This window comes from Phalangium opilio, unplaced genomic scaffold, assembly GCF_054372755.1.
Source record: "Phalangium opilio isolate 3A_F unplaced genomic scaffold, DU_Popi_V2 ptg000070l_1, whole genome shotgun sequence".
In the NCBI taxonomy this organism is placed as follows: domain Eukaryota; kingdom Metazoa; phylum Arthropoda; class Arachnida; order Opiliones; family Phalangiidae; genus Phalangium; species Phalangium opilio.
This window is the reverse complement of record NW_028324182.1, coordinates 16,095,183-16,112,403: the sequence shown is the minus strand read 5'-3', so window position 1 is coordinate 16,112,403 and position 17,221 is coordinate 16,095,183. Positions and strand designations below refer to the sequence as shown.

Here is a 17,221-nt window from a genome sequence, read left to right as displayed (position 1 = left end):
GCGTAATTAGTGAACTATCATACAGGCCCTGGGCCTGGGGTTTTTGGCTAATATTATAACCCCAATTTATGGTTTTGTAGGAGTTTTAAGAAAATTTCTTAAACTGGATTTTCATGCGAAAGATTTGGTAAGATCTTCGATCGCAACTATATATAAATTCTTCAGCTATAGCTATTTCGATACCCGGGGGACATTTTAGACGGTTTCCCCAATCCCCACCAATATGGTCGCTCAACACAGTTCGGTCGAAGTTAAAACGACCTCTGAGACCGATTACGACAAGTCTTGGTCTTATATAGCCTTCGTATCCCTTCCTTTCCCCGTCAATTTACTCGCCATCACGTTCGGACAGTATTTTTTAAAGTAATTGCGACTTACGGTTTAGTTGAGTTCCATCAAGACGTTCTTCAAGTCGAGCCAGTTGAAAATACTCAATGTCGCAAAAATCATTCTCGAAGCATAGACAAGAACCACCGTGCCTTCACGAACTCTCGTTAGCAACTGCAATTAAAAAAGTGTCGCCCGATTATTTTTAAAGATAAGCATATTTTTTAAGCTAAAAAATAGAATATGTTAAAATGCGCTAGAAGGACAGGAATTGATGTAGAAATTAACTAAATTCAAACAGAAGATTTCCATAAATTACACCATTTGTATAAAATTAAAATAAAGTGATTTCAAATGATGAATATCGTGTAATTTTTTAGTGTTTCAATGGTTTGAAAATCGAAAAGGCAAGAGTACTTGGCTTTTTCCTCCAGCTATGAAAATTATTTCAACGCTTAAAACGGAAGGATGGTGAATATAATATACAGGGTGTTTCTGAAAGGTCCATCAATAATGAAAGGGCGTGTTTATTGGGCCATTTTGAGTCGAAAATGTTCAATGGCATTTTTCCGTCCGGGCCACTGTTTTCAAGTTATGATTGGAGTAATTTACGGATGACCCCTTAAATTTAATTAAGAAATTTTAAGACAGCGCTAATTTAATGAAGGGGTCATCCCTAAAATATTCAAATCATAACTCGAAAACCGTGGCTCGGACGGCAAAATGTCATAGAACATTTTCGACTCAAAATGGCCCAATAAATACGCCCTTTCATTATTGATGGACTTTTCACAAACACCCTGTATGTTGCATCAGATATGCAAATCAGAACATTGTAAAGCACTTTAAGTCTAACAGTATAGAAACGAGGGGGTCTTCTTCACGGACGCTTGTCTTCTTGGGGATTTAACGAGGCCATTGTAAAAGGATTCGAAGGACTCGAACCCGCGCGTATACTTCCGATAAAAAGAGGGATAGGTAAAAGAAAACAGGGCCATCCCACTCACTCTGCATTATCTTATATTTATACCTTGGATAAATAGATTGCGACAGTTGTATGGGGAAGTATACAGTATACGGAGATTGTCGAACAAAATGAAAAAATTGATTGAAAACGACGGGATGAAGTTTCCCTTCTCTATTATCGCTCATCGCTTACGAAAATGGATGAGAAGAAAAGATTAGCATTTCGTTTTGTTCCTCCAACTGTACAATTCCCCCCCCCCACACCCCAGCTCCTTACCACCACCCACGAAAAGAAAACGTAGCTTCGCGTTTCCTTTCATACTCCAACGAGTCCACTCCAATATTTTACGAAACCACCGTGCACACTTGGAGGGACAATACTACAATTTTGTTGGAGATGAAAACCTTTCCAACATTTTTATCCTCTTCGAAATGGCAACACAGATTTTGCGTAACAATCATTCGCCATTAAGGTATTGTTTTTAATTGATCACCCCGGAGACGTCAAGAAATCTTAATTGAGAATGGTATCAATTACGTCCTTAATATTTTCAACTCCTAATAACGAGTACGGATAAGTACTCCTAGCGGAAAAGGTGAGTCAAGGATTTTACGGTAAACCGGAGAAAAGTCGGGTCGGTGTACTGGAAGAAGGAGGGGAGAGAGAGAGTATATACGGAAGGGAATTCGGCTTTTGGAAAAGAAAATTTTTGGGCAAACTTATCTCGGCGTGTCGCTGACTGCCAGAGGAAGAGATCAAGGAAAAGCCTGGGAAATGAGGGAAGCCCTAGGAAGAAGAAAATAGGATGCAAAAGGACCCAGAGCGAAACCACCGAGCTTCAAAAGTAGACGCGTCGTGTTTTCCAAAATATATATTTATATACCAAAGAGTCGCTCTTCCGCGAAGGAAGTATTGGAAAAGGAAAAAATCCAAGAAAGATAGCGCGAGACGAGAGAGACGAAGGCAAAATGAGGGCGGTAGGAGGAGCGGAAAATGGAGCGCTTCCTCAGCTTACATTTGCCTAATTGCTAAAGTGTGGAAATTGGTTCCCATTCGCGTTAAAAATATTGAAAGGGTGGGTGGTAACCGGAGAAGGATAAGGGGAGAGGGGAGGGAGGTGTATGGAAGGAATTCCCAGAGAATTTCTCAAATTAAATGACTTCTTCACGGTCGTCATCCTCTAGTCTACAACCAACATATAAACACTAGAAAGAGAGAGAGATATTGTTCACTTTTAATAATAGTGGTTGTTTCACGCTATTACGAGCTAATTTTGCGTTCCCGAAATTTTATCAAGAATAAATATAGACGCATTTAAATTCATGGAAATTTTTATCCTAAACTAGTTCAAAGGTCAAAAGATCATGACCTTTCATATCGTTAAAACAAACATCAGAATCATATTTTCGTAAAAACAAAATCCAACCTTACAGAAACAGTATTTATTTAGCGTGAAGTACATACAGATTCCAAGTCTCAGGAAAAATACGATTGGAAAACTAGACTGCTTTTAGTCAGCTCAGGTTTTGGAAGTTATAACCCTATTGAACTATATATACCACCTAATAATTTTCTATTTAAGACCAGTTTGAACAAATACAAAAGGAAAGAGTAAACAAGATGCTTCGTTTCCAGGAAGAGCCTCTTCCTCGTAATAACAAATGAACAATGTATACGGCGAGATATATTTATAAGGCGCCTGGATAGAGGAGTGCACCTTCCCCCCCCCCACCCCAAGAAAGAATCGAATTCAATTTGAGAAGCCTTTGACCGCCCAGCGAATGAGCAAACATATTGCTTTTATATCTTTCACGTGGATTCGTATTATACGGCATCTACCCACCAACGTTTCTCAAAAACAAACAAGATAAGAAAAACCATACTGCAATATAGTGCAAGTGGTATAGTTCTCGCGTTTTGAGGTTGTGTTGTTTTAGAACTGCTATAGAACAAAACCCGTGGTCCAATTGAACTTTAGAGTCAAGTTGGGTAGCGCGACTACTACCACATTACGCTGCAAAATACCAAATACTTAAAAATGTTGTAAAGGCATAACTGAAGAAGCTAGCTCAATACGCTTACGTAAACACGGAACCTGCATGGCTTACTTCCTAGAAAAAAATGTCGCTATTTCTCGCGCTAGAGAATACGTAAAGGAATAGGCGAACGCAATCTAACCTCTGCCGGAAGATGGAAAGGAAAAACGTTGAAGCTGACACAATGCTCGGCCTCGGCGCGCGTCGAGAAAAATATTCTACGCCAAGCTTCTTTCTTTTTTCATACCGTTCAAAAATTTATAGCTTCCCGGCCGGGTCCCGTCTCCTCAGCATCTTTGACTTCCAAGCCAAAACGCTGTATAAAAAATTGCGGTTATATCCCTCGCTTATACCTTCGTTCCTCGATCGTCTCTGAATGGGTATTACTCGCGACGATCCCGAAAGACGTATTGATTGTATAAATTATATTTCTTGGAAACACAAAGATGAAAGGGCAGACGATGAATGATCCTCGTCGCGGCAAATGCATTAATAAAATCGTTTATTATTTAAAGAGGTACTATGAAAATTGCACCCTGAAGGCAAGTTCCAATACGACACTCGTCATTCGTAAAATACAGTCAATATAAACTCAGGAACTCGGGGCGGCTATGTTTGAACAACATTCTCCTCAACGACGTGATGGCAGCCTAGCTGGCTTCAATTTTTGTTTTATTTACTTTCCCCGAAGCTCGATCAGTGCTACCTTAAAACAGTGATGACCTTAATCTATTTAATTGATTAATTAAGGGCTAAGTTTTCTCATTTCATTTCTGTAGGATATACAAGTTCCATGGCGTATCAATGTGTTACTTTATGCAACGTCGGATGGTTAGCTCAGGGCAGTCCATAAGCAGGGATATCAAGACCCACACCAGAATGGACAAAATTTCAGTATAATAAAGTAACTCCAAACAAACATCGTTATTTCTCTCTTGTGAAACATAAAAACGTGAATTAATCGCGCGTTTCAGAATATTCCCACGCGACTAATTCCTCCCCGACTGTTAGGGATGGCGTCGAATTCTAGAACATTAATTAAACAAGGCCAACTATTAAACGGGAACTGGACCCGGACCGATTATATATATCCATAAGGCAACAGAGCGAAATGTAGCGAAGAGAACCGGAGTCATAACTCTACTAGGCCTGACGCTTTCGCTGCTACATTCCCTTTCCCGTTTGCTCCGTCGAACTAGTCACGCTTGTCCCTTGCTCTGTTAGGTAAGAAGAGGTCGAATACTTGACTTTAATCAAAGTTCAAAGCCTATAATCGTGAAGTCAACTCGATAACTATTACATGCTGGGAAATCTATTATGAAACTTCAAACAGACTGTTAAATTTCGATAGCATCATAAATCAAAAGGACAAGCATCCGATCCCTCGTTTAAGGCTATCAACAATACGCAACGCATAGTCCAGAGAATCAGTGCCAGATATAAACGGAGAACAGACGTCTGAATGACGATTCGTCGTCGAGGCTGAAACAAGGAAATAACTACACCCATATTTCTGCACAGGCCTAAGGCATGACGTTAGTAAGACTACATGAAGTGATGAGCCCCTTGATTAAATATCAACGTTTCTCCAGTTCGGAGTAGGCACATTCAAAATTAAAGCTTTCGATCTTAAAACTTTCCACCTGTACAGGGTGTTTTCCAAAAAGGGTAGTATAGGACCGAGCCCAAGTTTACAAATTATGATTCCCACTGAACTTGGGTCGTACCACCCTTTTCGAACGACCCTGTATATGACATTCCCTCTTATACCAACTCATCCGTCAATGATTTAAGGTCATTGAGGTAAAAGCTGAAATGGAAAAGGATGGAAAATCGGGCTTTGAAACGAACCCGTTACGACTCGGTGGAATATTGTCTTCAGTTTAACAAACGTTTATGTTCATTTAGAAAAGTCGACTGTTAGACGAGATAGCGCCACGTTGCACGCTTAAATAACGCTAACCGCAAAAGCGTTACAGTCATTCTATAACCTCGCTCTTTCCCTGCCTCCAAAGGAAGGAAGAATACATTTAGTCCATTGCCCGAGATCTGGATCATTATTTTAAGGGAAAAGCGTCCCTTTGATAATCTTATTAGAAACGCTCGTAAATCAGGCGTCCACAGAATTAGGCTAAAGTCTTTCGCCTTTTAATACGCCCATATTCCCCAAGACTAAAGGACGGATTCGCCAAGGCTTATTTCGGATTGTGTAAGCCTAAGACGACGTAATAGTGACTGGAAAAGATTTAGTGAGAAACGTTTGTTTGACGGATAAGCGAGTACCATGAAGCGAACATACAGCGCAGTCGTGTTAGTTCCCTTCTATGTCGTTTAAGATTACGAGCTATTCCTCCAAAAGAGGGCGGAGTATTTATAACGATACATTTTCAGTTCCAAAACAGACACGGAGAGGGCTTTAAAACTTTACAAGATGTTTTAGATCCGTATAAACACCGGATACATTATAAAATAATACCCCCGGATTTGGCCGCGTGTCAGTTTATCTAAGTCTGAAACATTTGTAAAAATCTTGTATAGACGCTAAGCCTAACTGGAAGGATTAATGCCAAATTTTCTCCAGCTTTATCTTTCTAGATCCTGGTAACACCGTGGATTTTTCCGTTGCCTAGGAGAAAATATCATAGGAGTAGTAAAGGGAGGGGGTTAGAGCAAACTCCCGGAGGCGTGAAAGTATAAAATACACACGTGATTAGTTAGTTCAAATGCGGCAGTGAGTGAATATCATACAGGGTGTTTCTAAAGGGCCTGTCAAAACGTATTTAAATTTAATTAGCATTGCCTTTCAGTTTCTTAATTTAATTAAGGCGTCATTCATAGAACAATCTTAACTTGAAAAGGGTGTCTCTTAGGACAAAATGTCATTTAACATTTTCGACTTTAAATTGTCCACAGAACACTCCCATAATTTTTGACAGACTTTTCACACACACCCTGTATAGTTTTAAAAATCAACACGCAAGTCTTTGGTGCTTGGATTGACTTATTCAGTCGTATAAACAGAATCTCATCTTTTACAAAATGCATGCTGAACAAACCGGAAATTAATTTGTAGGGGATGTAGATATAACGTTTCAGGCTAAATATTGGATTTAACAGAGCCGCGAATATTGCGAAGATACTAGAGAATTTCAAAGCGAGTCTAATTAGGGGGAAAACGTATAGAATTTTCCTCTCTAGACAATCTCCCAGACTATATTCAATATTAAATCCCACTTCATTGATGAATACACATCAAATAAGGTCATTGTTTACGAAATTTCAGTACCTTTAAATCTACGTGACAGCGTACAGAGCAACGATTCAGAGTTAATGGGTATTTGATGATTTTAATCTTGGAAACTAGAGAAAATTTCATTCTTTAACTTTCCGGTTCATATTATAAATCATTGCGCTATATCTTGAAAGAAGTAAAATAAAATAGAAGAGATTAGTCTTAATGGAGGTATCGAATTTAACCATTAGAGGAGAATTAATAGACCAAATGACGTGTAGAACAAAAAGGCGTGACGTATTGCTTTTTCTCGGGTTAGAAAATATCTCAGCTAGCTCGACTCTCATTTCTTCTTCTAACTGTCCCATTAACTCAGGTAGACAAAAAGACCTGGGGGACAAACCAGGAAAATAATTCTTTTTTTTTCTTTTAAGGTTGAGATAAAGAAAACCATAGACCAAAAGAGAAAGAATCGGAGAAAAAGCGGGAGTAGAGCAATTATTTGGTGGCCCAAGGGCTCGCGACTCGAAGATGTTGAGACTCCGGGATGGGATCGGATCGGAAGAAGAAAAGATGGAGAAAGAGACAGAAAGAGAGAGAGAAAGAAAAAATGGCGAAATAATTGTAAATGAGAAAAAACGAGGCGGTGGCAGTCATTTAGAGCACAAACGACCATTTCTCTTCTACAATTAGATAATGGAAAAGAAAGATAAAGAATTTTTTCTTTCCCCTCTCGCAACTTCGCGCCTCGCCATCCATAATTTTGCACCAGCTTTCTGAAGGAAAAAACCTTCAGAGTGAGTATACCGGAAACGAGGAAGCAACCAAGCTCGGGGAAGAGGAAAATGAAGAAGGGTGTATATGTATAGGAAAAAAATCGAAAATAATGACTCGAATAAGTGCTAAGCCTTGTTATAGAAAAGTATCGTGAAAATGGGTCAAAGACTGATGCTGGTGGTGCTGGCGCGCGGATATGGATATGGAGGAAGACGAACGATAATACGAGGGTGTAGAAAATCAATTATCAGACAGGAAGTAGAGATGATCAAATTTCCAAAAGAAAATTTCTCTCACTCGCGCACTGATAAAACAAAAAGTTTCGGGATAAAGAATTTTTAAGTTATTATAAATTTAAGTGGTAACTCAAGCCTATACCTCGTTAAAAATTTATTCTAAATTAATCCCACGATAATTAACTGATTAATAACGGACAAAACCTAAAGATATTATGTCCTAAGCTGGTCAGTTGACTCAGTTTCAAAAACAACTTATACAAAGTCGCGGTTTCTAGCAGAACTTACGCCGGCCTCGAGAACCAACAAATCTTTTTTTATCCAATACGAGCGAGCCAGACTGGCGCGAATACGGTTTTTCCCGCAAAACGATTCCCGCCAAAAGAAAATGAAGTCCTACTGAATTATGTATATTTCTTAAGAGTATTTTTCTCCTCGAGCTACGAATCTTCGATTTTCGCCTACCATTGCTTAGCTCGAACTCTACCGTTACCGTAACGAAAATCTGAGAAACAAGCTTTGCATTTTACGCCATAAGGATTGAAATTGTTTTCACTGGCCTGGGGGATAACGCTACACCGACTCAAATACAGAAAATAAAATATTTTCTCTCCAATATTCCATTAGAGAAGATGCTAGAAGAGAGCTTCTCCATCCACTCTCATACGGTAAATATAACGAAAACTAAATAATATTTCTTTTTTTTTTCATAAACTAACGCAGTTTTCTTAATTTAAACCGTTTTACTTCATTCTTTTATTATAAGTGAAGTGGACTTACTGAAGATTTTCTTTTATTATGAGCTTACCTTCTTTTTATTTTAAAATCTAAAGTGTCTCTTGAAAGAAAGAAAAAAAAGAAAAAACCTGCACTGGAACCAAATAGATCTAAAAAAAAACTTATAATGGAAGAAATATTCCATGCAAGTCTAATATTTTCAAGCCCAGTTTGCGACAACTTTAAAAAAGTAAAAAGAAAATAAAATAAATCTAAAAAGTTCCCTTTCGGGTTTTTTATGGTTAAAAAGGGTTTTTTTACTTTCTAGGCTTAGAAAACCTTTTATTCTGGGTTTACAACTCTCACGAGATACTTTTGTTTAACTTCGGTAACTTAAATCCCATCAAACCTTCGAACCTACAAAGGCTCCAGTAAAGTTTTGGTCTTACATTAAAAGTAGATAATGTTCAATCGAAGATACTGTCAGTTTGTGGTTACTATTTTCCCATTAAACATTCAATCACTCCGCTTAAACTTGGCGCGTTACTAAAACGTATGTCCATGGAGTAAATAAATAATGGAGCCTCAAATACAACATCCATTTCAGCTTGCAAAAAATTCTAGCTGCCAAAAAAGGGGGAACACATTTTGAATCAGAGAGAGACAAACAAAGAATGCGGCCCTTAATAATCCCAATTATAATTGAACATCCAGTCCTCTCTGAATAAACCTCATTATTCCACTGAAAGGGCAAATGTCACTCCAGTTTGTAGTAGTAGAATGGCGGGAGAATGAAAACCCTAGTCTAGATGGACGGACTTTGAAATTTGCATAGGTAGGTACCGGCGTGCGGACCGGTAATGAATTCGATTTAGGTTCAGGGAGAAGATGGGAGGAAAAGGGCTTGGAAATACTTAAAAAAAGAAGCCCGAGTTTTAGCCACCGCATGTAAATGAAGGTCGAGTTTGTTTCTGTACCGAAACGCCCCCATCCATTCCCGCGCTTTCTCTCGAGAGACGAGAGTCGGAACCGAACAAGTGAATTTTTAAAAAGAAGAATTGGATTTCCCATCAGACACTGTTGACTTTGACACGCAAAGTCTTGGCAGATTTCTTTTATTTTCTTTTGCCTTTTTCTCCTTTATAGCTTCCGTCTTAGTTTTCCCTGGAAAGGGCTCGGATTAAAGCGTCATCCTTCGCATAAACTATCCATCTCTCCGTTGGCTGCACGGTTCTCATCCATTCCCGACATACCTCGCGAGCGAGCGCGCGCGTTAAGGTTCTCGCGAAAACACGTCGCGCATACTAATTCCCGCGTTTTCTGCTCGATCCTTATCTTCTCGAGTCGAGCGGTTTCTTCTTTATTTACATGGATCTGAAGCGTCATATTTTTAGCAACGCTCGCTATATACTGTAGAACTAGAATGGGTAAAAAGAAAGAGTCCCGACAAAACGTGCTCCGTCCCAATACGTCAAAGTGAGGCAATAATAGAGACATGTAAATCGCGTTGCAGCTGAACCAACTAAAAACATATTACACCTTCCCCTGTGGTAAACTAGGGGGGAAACTCCAAGATCGCTAGCAAAAGTAAATTTACTAGCAACATACGTTTATAAGATAAGACCTACGTCACTTCATGACAAGCTCTCAGCAACCAGTGACACACTTATGGCTAACATATCTTATCAACTTATACTAACAATAACGTATGCTTTAAGAAATATTCACTTGAGGTTAAAATTTCATTTCTCATAATTAACGTTATAATGCCGGTTTCATAATAATAAGCTTTCATTTATTTCGCCTCGTTTAATTTTACAAGGCGGATAAAATAATTAAGGTCAAAGGTTAGCCACACAGACAACGTTCGCTGTCGCCATATTTGCTAGTCTTAATTTATCGGTAAACCAAGGGAAACCTTTCAAGCGTGTAAAGAGATTCCCCCTTCAACTTTGGCCACGCTATCTTTACGTTTACAAACCTCTGCTAAATAATTTACAAACAGAATATCTGATACCAAAATCAGAGCTAGGCCCAAGAGGAAGTATATATTTACCGCTTGTTTATTCTTTAAAGTTCAACTGATGAAGATTAAACACCGCTTGTTAAGTATTATAGTCCGAAAAGGTTGAGGTTACAATGAAAATTGTAACGTAATTAAGTAAACACACTCCATTGTACCCGTAGAGATAGTTAAAATGTCAAAACCAATACAGCGTAAACTATGCTTTGCGCGAAATTCTTTATCTATCCTCAACAAAATGTTATAGTTAAAGGCTTAAATAAACCGATAATGTTTATACGTATGGGCCTTGAGTGATTCCCTTCAAGAATGTAATGAAACTCTAAACCTTACACTCAGAACTTACTAACGAAACCTGTTCGACGCATTAACCTGAGAGGGATGATTTACTAAGTAACTAATTACAGATTATCTCCATGGCAACGTACCAAAGCGGAATTGAAGTTACACCAGGTTTTATCTAGATCCTTTTCCGGGCAGAAAAAAATTCTAAAAAAACTACCAGCGTTTCCTAGAAGTTCCTTTCACGCATGAAGTATGCACATCCCGAATTTGTTCTCTAGTTACAGGAATATTGAATTGGAATTTAAAAATCTACTATACTTAGTTCTGGTTAATATCTGGTTGATTTAAATAAAAGAGGTTCAAGTTTCAGTATTCACTGTAAAATTAGGGGTAGTACAGTTGCCTAAATTTGCTATCTCCCGAGCTCTTAGACGTTATTAATGGCCATAATTTCTTTTTGCGAAGAATTTTGTAAAAGATAAAAAAAATTCAACCGCTTTCAGTTTTTTCCTCGAGTAAAAAGGGTAATATTTACCATAGTTCACGTAATAAAAAAGATGGGTACCGTACCTCACTTTGATATTTATCTTGTTAGAAATATCCTGTCTTTTTAATCGGAATTTCCTATTTGATTCTATGGTAATCGAATTACATTTCCTAGGTATTATACTAAACAGTGTAGATTATTAGTAAATTTTATTTCCATTTGGTGCGGTTTCTAATTATTTATAAAATGTCAGACATTTTTGAAATACGCGATGGTGATACTCAAATTGGAATTTTCAATCAAGTTAATTTCGCTACTATTTATTCGATCATATTGAATTTATTTCTCATTTTAAATTAAGATAATCTCTGAAAAGTATCTTGCCCAAAATCAAAGGGGAAGGGGTATAAATTTTAGATCACAGTTTAAGATTAGCAATTCAATTTACCTAAGTGCAACCCATTAACTAACATCTTTCAAGCGTATTAAACGAGAGAGAAGAAAAACATTAATATAATTAATATGAAAATCAAGTATATACTCTTAATTTGAAACAGTGTTCACTAACCTGCCTCTGCTTACACTCAACCCATCTAGGAAATTAAAATAAAAGAGCTTCAATTCCACGTAGCGCTATTAGGAAAGTCTAATAGATATATTGGGAAGTAGCCAGGTATAGACCTATAACTATCTTAAGGAAAAAAAAGGGTGGGATAAGAATCTGTATCCTGATACTTTGAAAGAGGGGATTATGGGAAACAGCAGACTGAGAGCGAGCTAGGTTTCCTCGTAAAATAGATACATAGCCAAACATTAGTTTCCTACGTGAGCGTACAATATTTTTATTATTGGTTTCTATGACTTTTATTCCCTCTTTTTTAAGAAGAAACGCGAAACAAATGGAGAAATATGTAAGGATAATAAACTGGAGTGGAAACTACGTAGAGTCCGACTTCTATAGTACAATATAACTAAAGCCAAGATTCATCCTAACAAAGGAGGCGTCAACTATAACATTTGTTTACATTGTTAACTCAAATGAGTAAAGTCAACATTACGTTACACGAGTACGGTGCAGGTTTGGTTAAAACACCCAATCACGCATTTTTAACGAAGTTAGGCTTAACTTAATTTCACGGATGAAAGATAAGCGTACCTTTACAAATATTTATCCTTCCTGGTTCTTAATGTTAAGACCAAAGACTAACTAGGCGTCGAGAGGACGCGGACTTGGTGGTGGTATATAAGATGGTCAAAGAGCAACACTCGCCAACACACGTCTTAGCTTGCTTACTTTCCTTTCCGTACGTGTTCTTTTCTTCTTCTTTTCGGTTCTAACAATAATGAAATCCCAGTTGGTATTCCCTTTTGTTCTTTTTTTTGGGCATGAAAGCTCGCTGAGAAGAAAACGAAGCGAATATGAGGGTATAGGGCCTTGGTAAACTATGATCCATCCGTACACGTACGCGACTGAACGAGATAAAAAAGGATATTAAAGAAAAAACTGGTATAAGAAGAAAGTGGGTTGCGTAAGGATATCTTACTCCAGATGGTATAAAAGCTTCATTAATTTAGGGGGAAGATATTCCTCGTATTTCCAGGAAATGGACCAATAGGAACCTTTACTCCATTCCTCTATTTTATGTAAGCCTTGGGCTGGGGTTGTTTATAGCCCCGAGGGGGTTTTGTTTTCGATGTTACTCTTTCACTCGCCTTTGTAAATTTTATACCCTAGTTTTTCTCCTTTAAGATAGATAGCAATTCGCGTTTTATTAACGAATGAGTCCCAAGGTGTACTTAACAAAAATCTATAAATAATTTACGAAATACCCGAGTCTTTTAAATTAAGGAAGGAAGAGGTTAAAATACGCCTTTTTTTCCTTATTAGTATATATTTTCAAAGGTATTTTATGCTTAAAACTTTACTTCCGTTAAATTTTAAAAAAGAGATTTGTTTTTAAAATTTTAATTATTTTTTAAGCTCCCAATTAATCTCTCAAACTCGCGCTCCTTAGCTTGGAAAGTTCAAGTATTTTCTGAATTATTAAATAGACCACACCCTATAGATGAACTGTCTATAAATTTTTAATTAGATTTAATCTGATTCTGAGAAATACGGAAATTCTTGGCAAAATATCTTTGCATATTTGAAAATGTTCCAAAAATATAAAAACACATACCATACCCTAAAAAAAAACCTAAAGTTTCCTCATTAGAAAAGCCTTATCTTTTCGAATTACAGAAAAAGAAAATTCCAATATCGGTACATAACGGGAAACGAAGGAAAAGCAACCCAGCCCCCCTCCCAAAAAAAGTTGACCGAACTACAATGCGGTCCTATGTAACTATTTCCTATTTCGGAGCTTTAGTAGATGCAATATAAAAAAAGGAGATTAATTCCATCCCAATCACTCAGAGTTTGCAACTAATACTACCCTACTCTACATTATATTTCCATCAGAATTAATCATAGAAAATTGCACTAGGGTTACAGTTATACGTACAGTAATCACTGGTTGGCACGAGACTGTGTCGGATATTACCAAGAATATATTCAATTCCCCTATAAATATTTTTCTTTTCTTCTAATAAAATAACCCTTTCATGATTATAAGTATAAAGCGTTAAAACAAAGGAGTCTTAAGTACCGAAAAAATGATCCGTTGATAATACTTCTTCATATTCTTAGGGAAATTAAATAAATTCCTGATATTAGTAAAGAAAGAGAAAAAAGTTAGTAAAAATATCTTTTTAATCATTATACTAGCTAGCCCACGCAGCCACACTCTAGAAGATTAGTTTATGCCTGTAAAAAAGGATAGTAAAAATATAGGGTGTGCTGGGTTATTCGTGGTAAAAGGCGAAATTTGTTGCCCCCCCCCCCCTTTTCGTAATTTGGGGAGTCATCTTCTCTTATACTTGGGACTCCGTTTAAGATTGATGAACGGAGACCCTAAAATATTTTTTCTTTTTCCTTTTTATTATTTAAATCTTTCTCTTATTTTTCTTATTAAAAATTAAAGGCGTTGCAGCTGCTTCTTATTGAGGGCCCTGGAGTAGCTAGCCAAAACCGTCCCTATGAACGATTAGAACATTTCTTTTTTAAGTCGCTATCTCGTGGACTAATCACCGAACGTTTCTATGACGCTCTTCATTATCAAATCACACGCATCGTGACCTTTTTATCTAAAGCACTCGAGCAAAGAATGAGTTTTCTCGCCTAGACCTAAAATATGGTAGCCTTATAGTCCTCGACATCCAAGCAAGAACTTTAAATCAAAAAACCCATTTCTGTCAAAATCTTCTTCTTTTTGTTTTTCGCATTTACGATTTATGAATTGTAAAACCGATTCTCTTTGTGTTTTCATTTGAAGAAAAGTTCGACGAAATTTAATTGGGATTTGATTTATTTATTTATTGTCTAGAAGTCTACCAAGGCCTTTGCGTTATTTATTAGGTTTAAATTTAATCTAAGAAAACTAAATAGTTTTCGGTTTAAATTTGAAATGACAGGAATTTTACATATTTTGTACTAACAGGAAAGCCCTCATTCAGGGTGAAACGTCTCCAGCCTTTTTCTACGACCCCCTGTAGAAATGTTTCTGTTGCTGAACATCGATGCTCAAGAAAAAGCTACCTTACAGGGGCAAAGGCTGGGAACCTTTGTATCTTTGTTTTTAAAATATTCTAATATCGTCTCTATTTTTACCCCATAAAGTCAAACTTAAACCGTTTAATCTTTCACTATAATACAACCATAAGTTATATAACAACAATGAGTAGGAGAATCTATAAATTCCGAGCATTATTTGCCTTGTTATTTTCCAAGTGTTGTTTTTAAATTAAAACCCTATCTATAACAAACCTTTTTGCAATGTAAATCGTCATACTTATTCTAATTACGTAACTTATGATGTAACTAAAAGTCTCTCAAAACTTTAAGATCATTGGCAGCTAGGGTCAGGGTGAAAATTTTGCGTTTTACTGAGCATAAACCTTCGTCCCCTTTTTCATTGTAAAGCCCTGTCTGTAGAAAGATGAGCTCCATAAAACCCCCTTATTTTTTTCCTCTCTTTAAAGATAGCGTTTTGGGCAATATTAAGCCTCGACTTTACGTAACGCGGTGGTCCATTTCGGCATATAATAATCCTAGCTTTTCTCGGCACACACATACAAAAACGTAAGCCGTGAAAGAAAAGGGTAACCAGGTCGTAAAAATAATAAAAACAAAATGAGCCTCCTCTAGGCACCGGAAATGGGTCCGCAGTGTGAGTCTTCTATTCAAGATTGTCAACCCCCTGTACGAGGTTCCCATATTTTTTTTTTGTCTTATTATTAACGCCTACCTATCTACCGTATCACTGGAAGCTTAGGAAACATCCGGATTGAAGTGGTACAATCTTTACCTAAGATATTATAGGATAGGCTAAAATAATAAAATTGCTAAAAGAAAATAAAAGAACATACTTTTCCGGTGTTATTTGGGAACTTTTCTATGCCATAAAAAGATTTATATTTTTGGTCCACTCTATAGTGTTAGACGCGGGTCGTGTAACTTAGTTTTTTCATTTTCTTTTCCCTCCTTTTTTAATTTCGTTGAAAGGACTTAAGTTTTTGTAATTGACTTTTGGTGGTGATAAGATCCCCGAAAGTACAGAGGGAGAAAAAGAGACGGATAACAAGGTTTTAACTTTTTCCCGATACTCCATAACAGACTTTTTAAACCTTATGGTTTTACGGGGTATTGATATAACCGTGAATGGAAGGATGGATCGAATTCGAATACCTTTTGATAAACTTTTAAATTTTACCCAATTCTAGGATAGTTCAACATATGATAATAGGACAAAAGTAGAATGCTGGTGGGGTTTCACAGTTTTTTGGTTAAATGGGGCGAAGGGCAACAGGTAAGACAGTCACGTGTCAGTGCACCTGCGCCGTTAAGGCTTAAAGACACTATCTATATCGCAAGGAAACGCGAGCACCAAACGTCGCCATTTTGGATTTTTGATTTAAAAACGTAAGTGACATTATCCAATATGTTTTGAAAATGATGTCCGCGACCGACCTGTTTCCCTGTTCCCCAAACTTTGTTGTAAAAACCGATTCCAGTTCAATCACTTTAGCGAGTTTGAGGCGTTCCGCGAACGTGGCCATCACTCTACCCGGGACTTAGCTAACACTAAGGGTATCGAAGACACGGAGAGTGCGGGGAAGGTTGTGGGAAGTTACGAAGCACGAGAAGAGGAAGTCACGCGCCCATTCCACTACCGACCCTGTACCCCTCGGACTCCCTTTCCTCTTCCTGCATGCGCATGCACCAAGGCTTGGCGAAAGCTTTTTTTTATTTGGGTTTTTCTTCCTCTTCACTTTGTTTTGTCTTAGACTTATAGATCCCTTTTAGCTGGCTGAACCTTTTTCATTCCTAACTGGCGTACTGCCTCTTTTAGAGACGGTTGGATTTCGTTTTCTGTCTAATTGACATCGCGTCGCTCAAGCGAAGAGTGTCTTTTCCGGCTTTTGAAGTTACGCTGCAGAAAGGGAAGAGGGTGATGCACGGGCTTCATGGCGCTTCGGGGATTAGAAACGGAACAAGAAATTGCTGAAAAAAGCTTTGCCATGTACCACTGTTCACCCTTATTTATATATATAAAAAATATCTCTTTATATCTGGCGTTCTTTCGCGTCGGTTTTCTAAGCCTAATAAGATGTGGATACGGGAACAGTCTAATTAGACGAAAAAAGGGTTTAGGGTTGGATTGATTTGGTTTAATTTTAATGGGATTATATTAATTTCGACCACAAACCAAATTAGAGGGATTTATAATTTGTCTAAAAACATATACTCGTGAAGTAGAATTAAATCTATTAATTTTTTAAGCATCATTTTAAAATATAGCCCATTCCAAGCTTGGTTAATTTTCTATAAAAAGGCAGGCTTAGATTTAGGACCTAATGCACCTTTTAAAACATTCATAATTGATAAACAGCTAGTACCAGGAAAATCTTTCTTTTTACGTACATTAAGTGACCCATTGAAACCGGAAAGCTTTCAACACCATACTTATAAAAACATAAAAAGAACCCATATAAGTCCTTAGAACGAATTTACCCCATAATAGCTATCCTTAACG

At 37.4% G+C, this 17,221-nt stretch overlaps 1 long non-coding RNA gene across 1 annotated transcript in view; it reads right to left on the bottom strand.

Annotated features, from left to right (window-relative positions):
* Positions 1-384: 384 nt before the first annotated feature.
* The window catches only part of LOC149661997 (uncharacterized), a 43,387-nt gene continuing 26,550 nt past the window's right edge, over positions 385-17,221 (bottom strand). The window contains exon 3 of the long non-coding RNA XR_016369032.1: positions 385-501. This is a non-coding gene — a long non-coding RNA (uncharacterized LOC149661997). The remainder of the gene's footprint in view (positions 502-17,221) is intronic.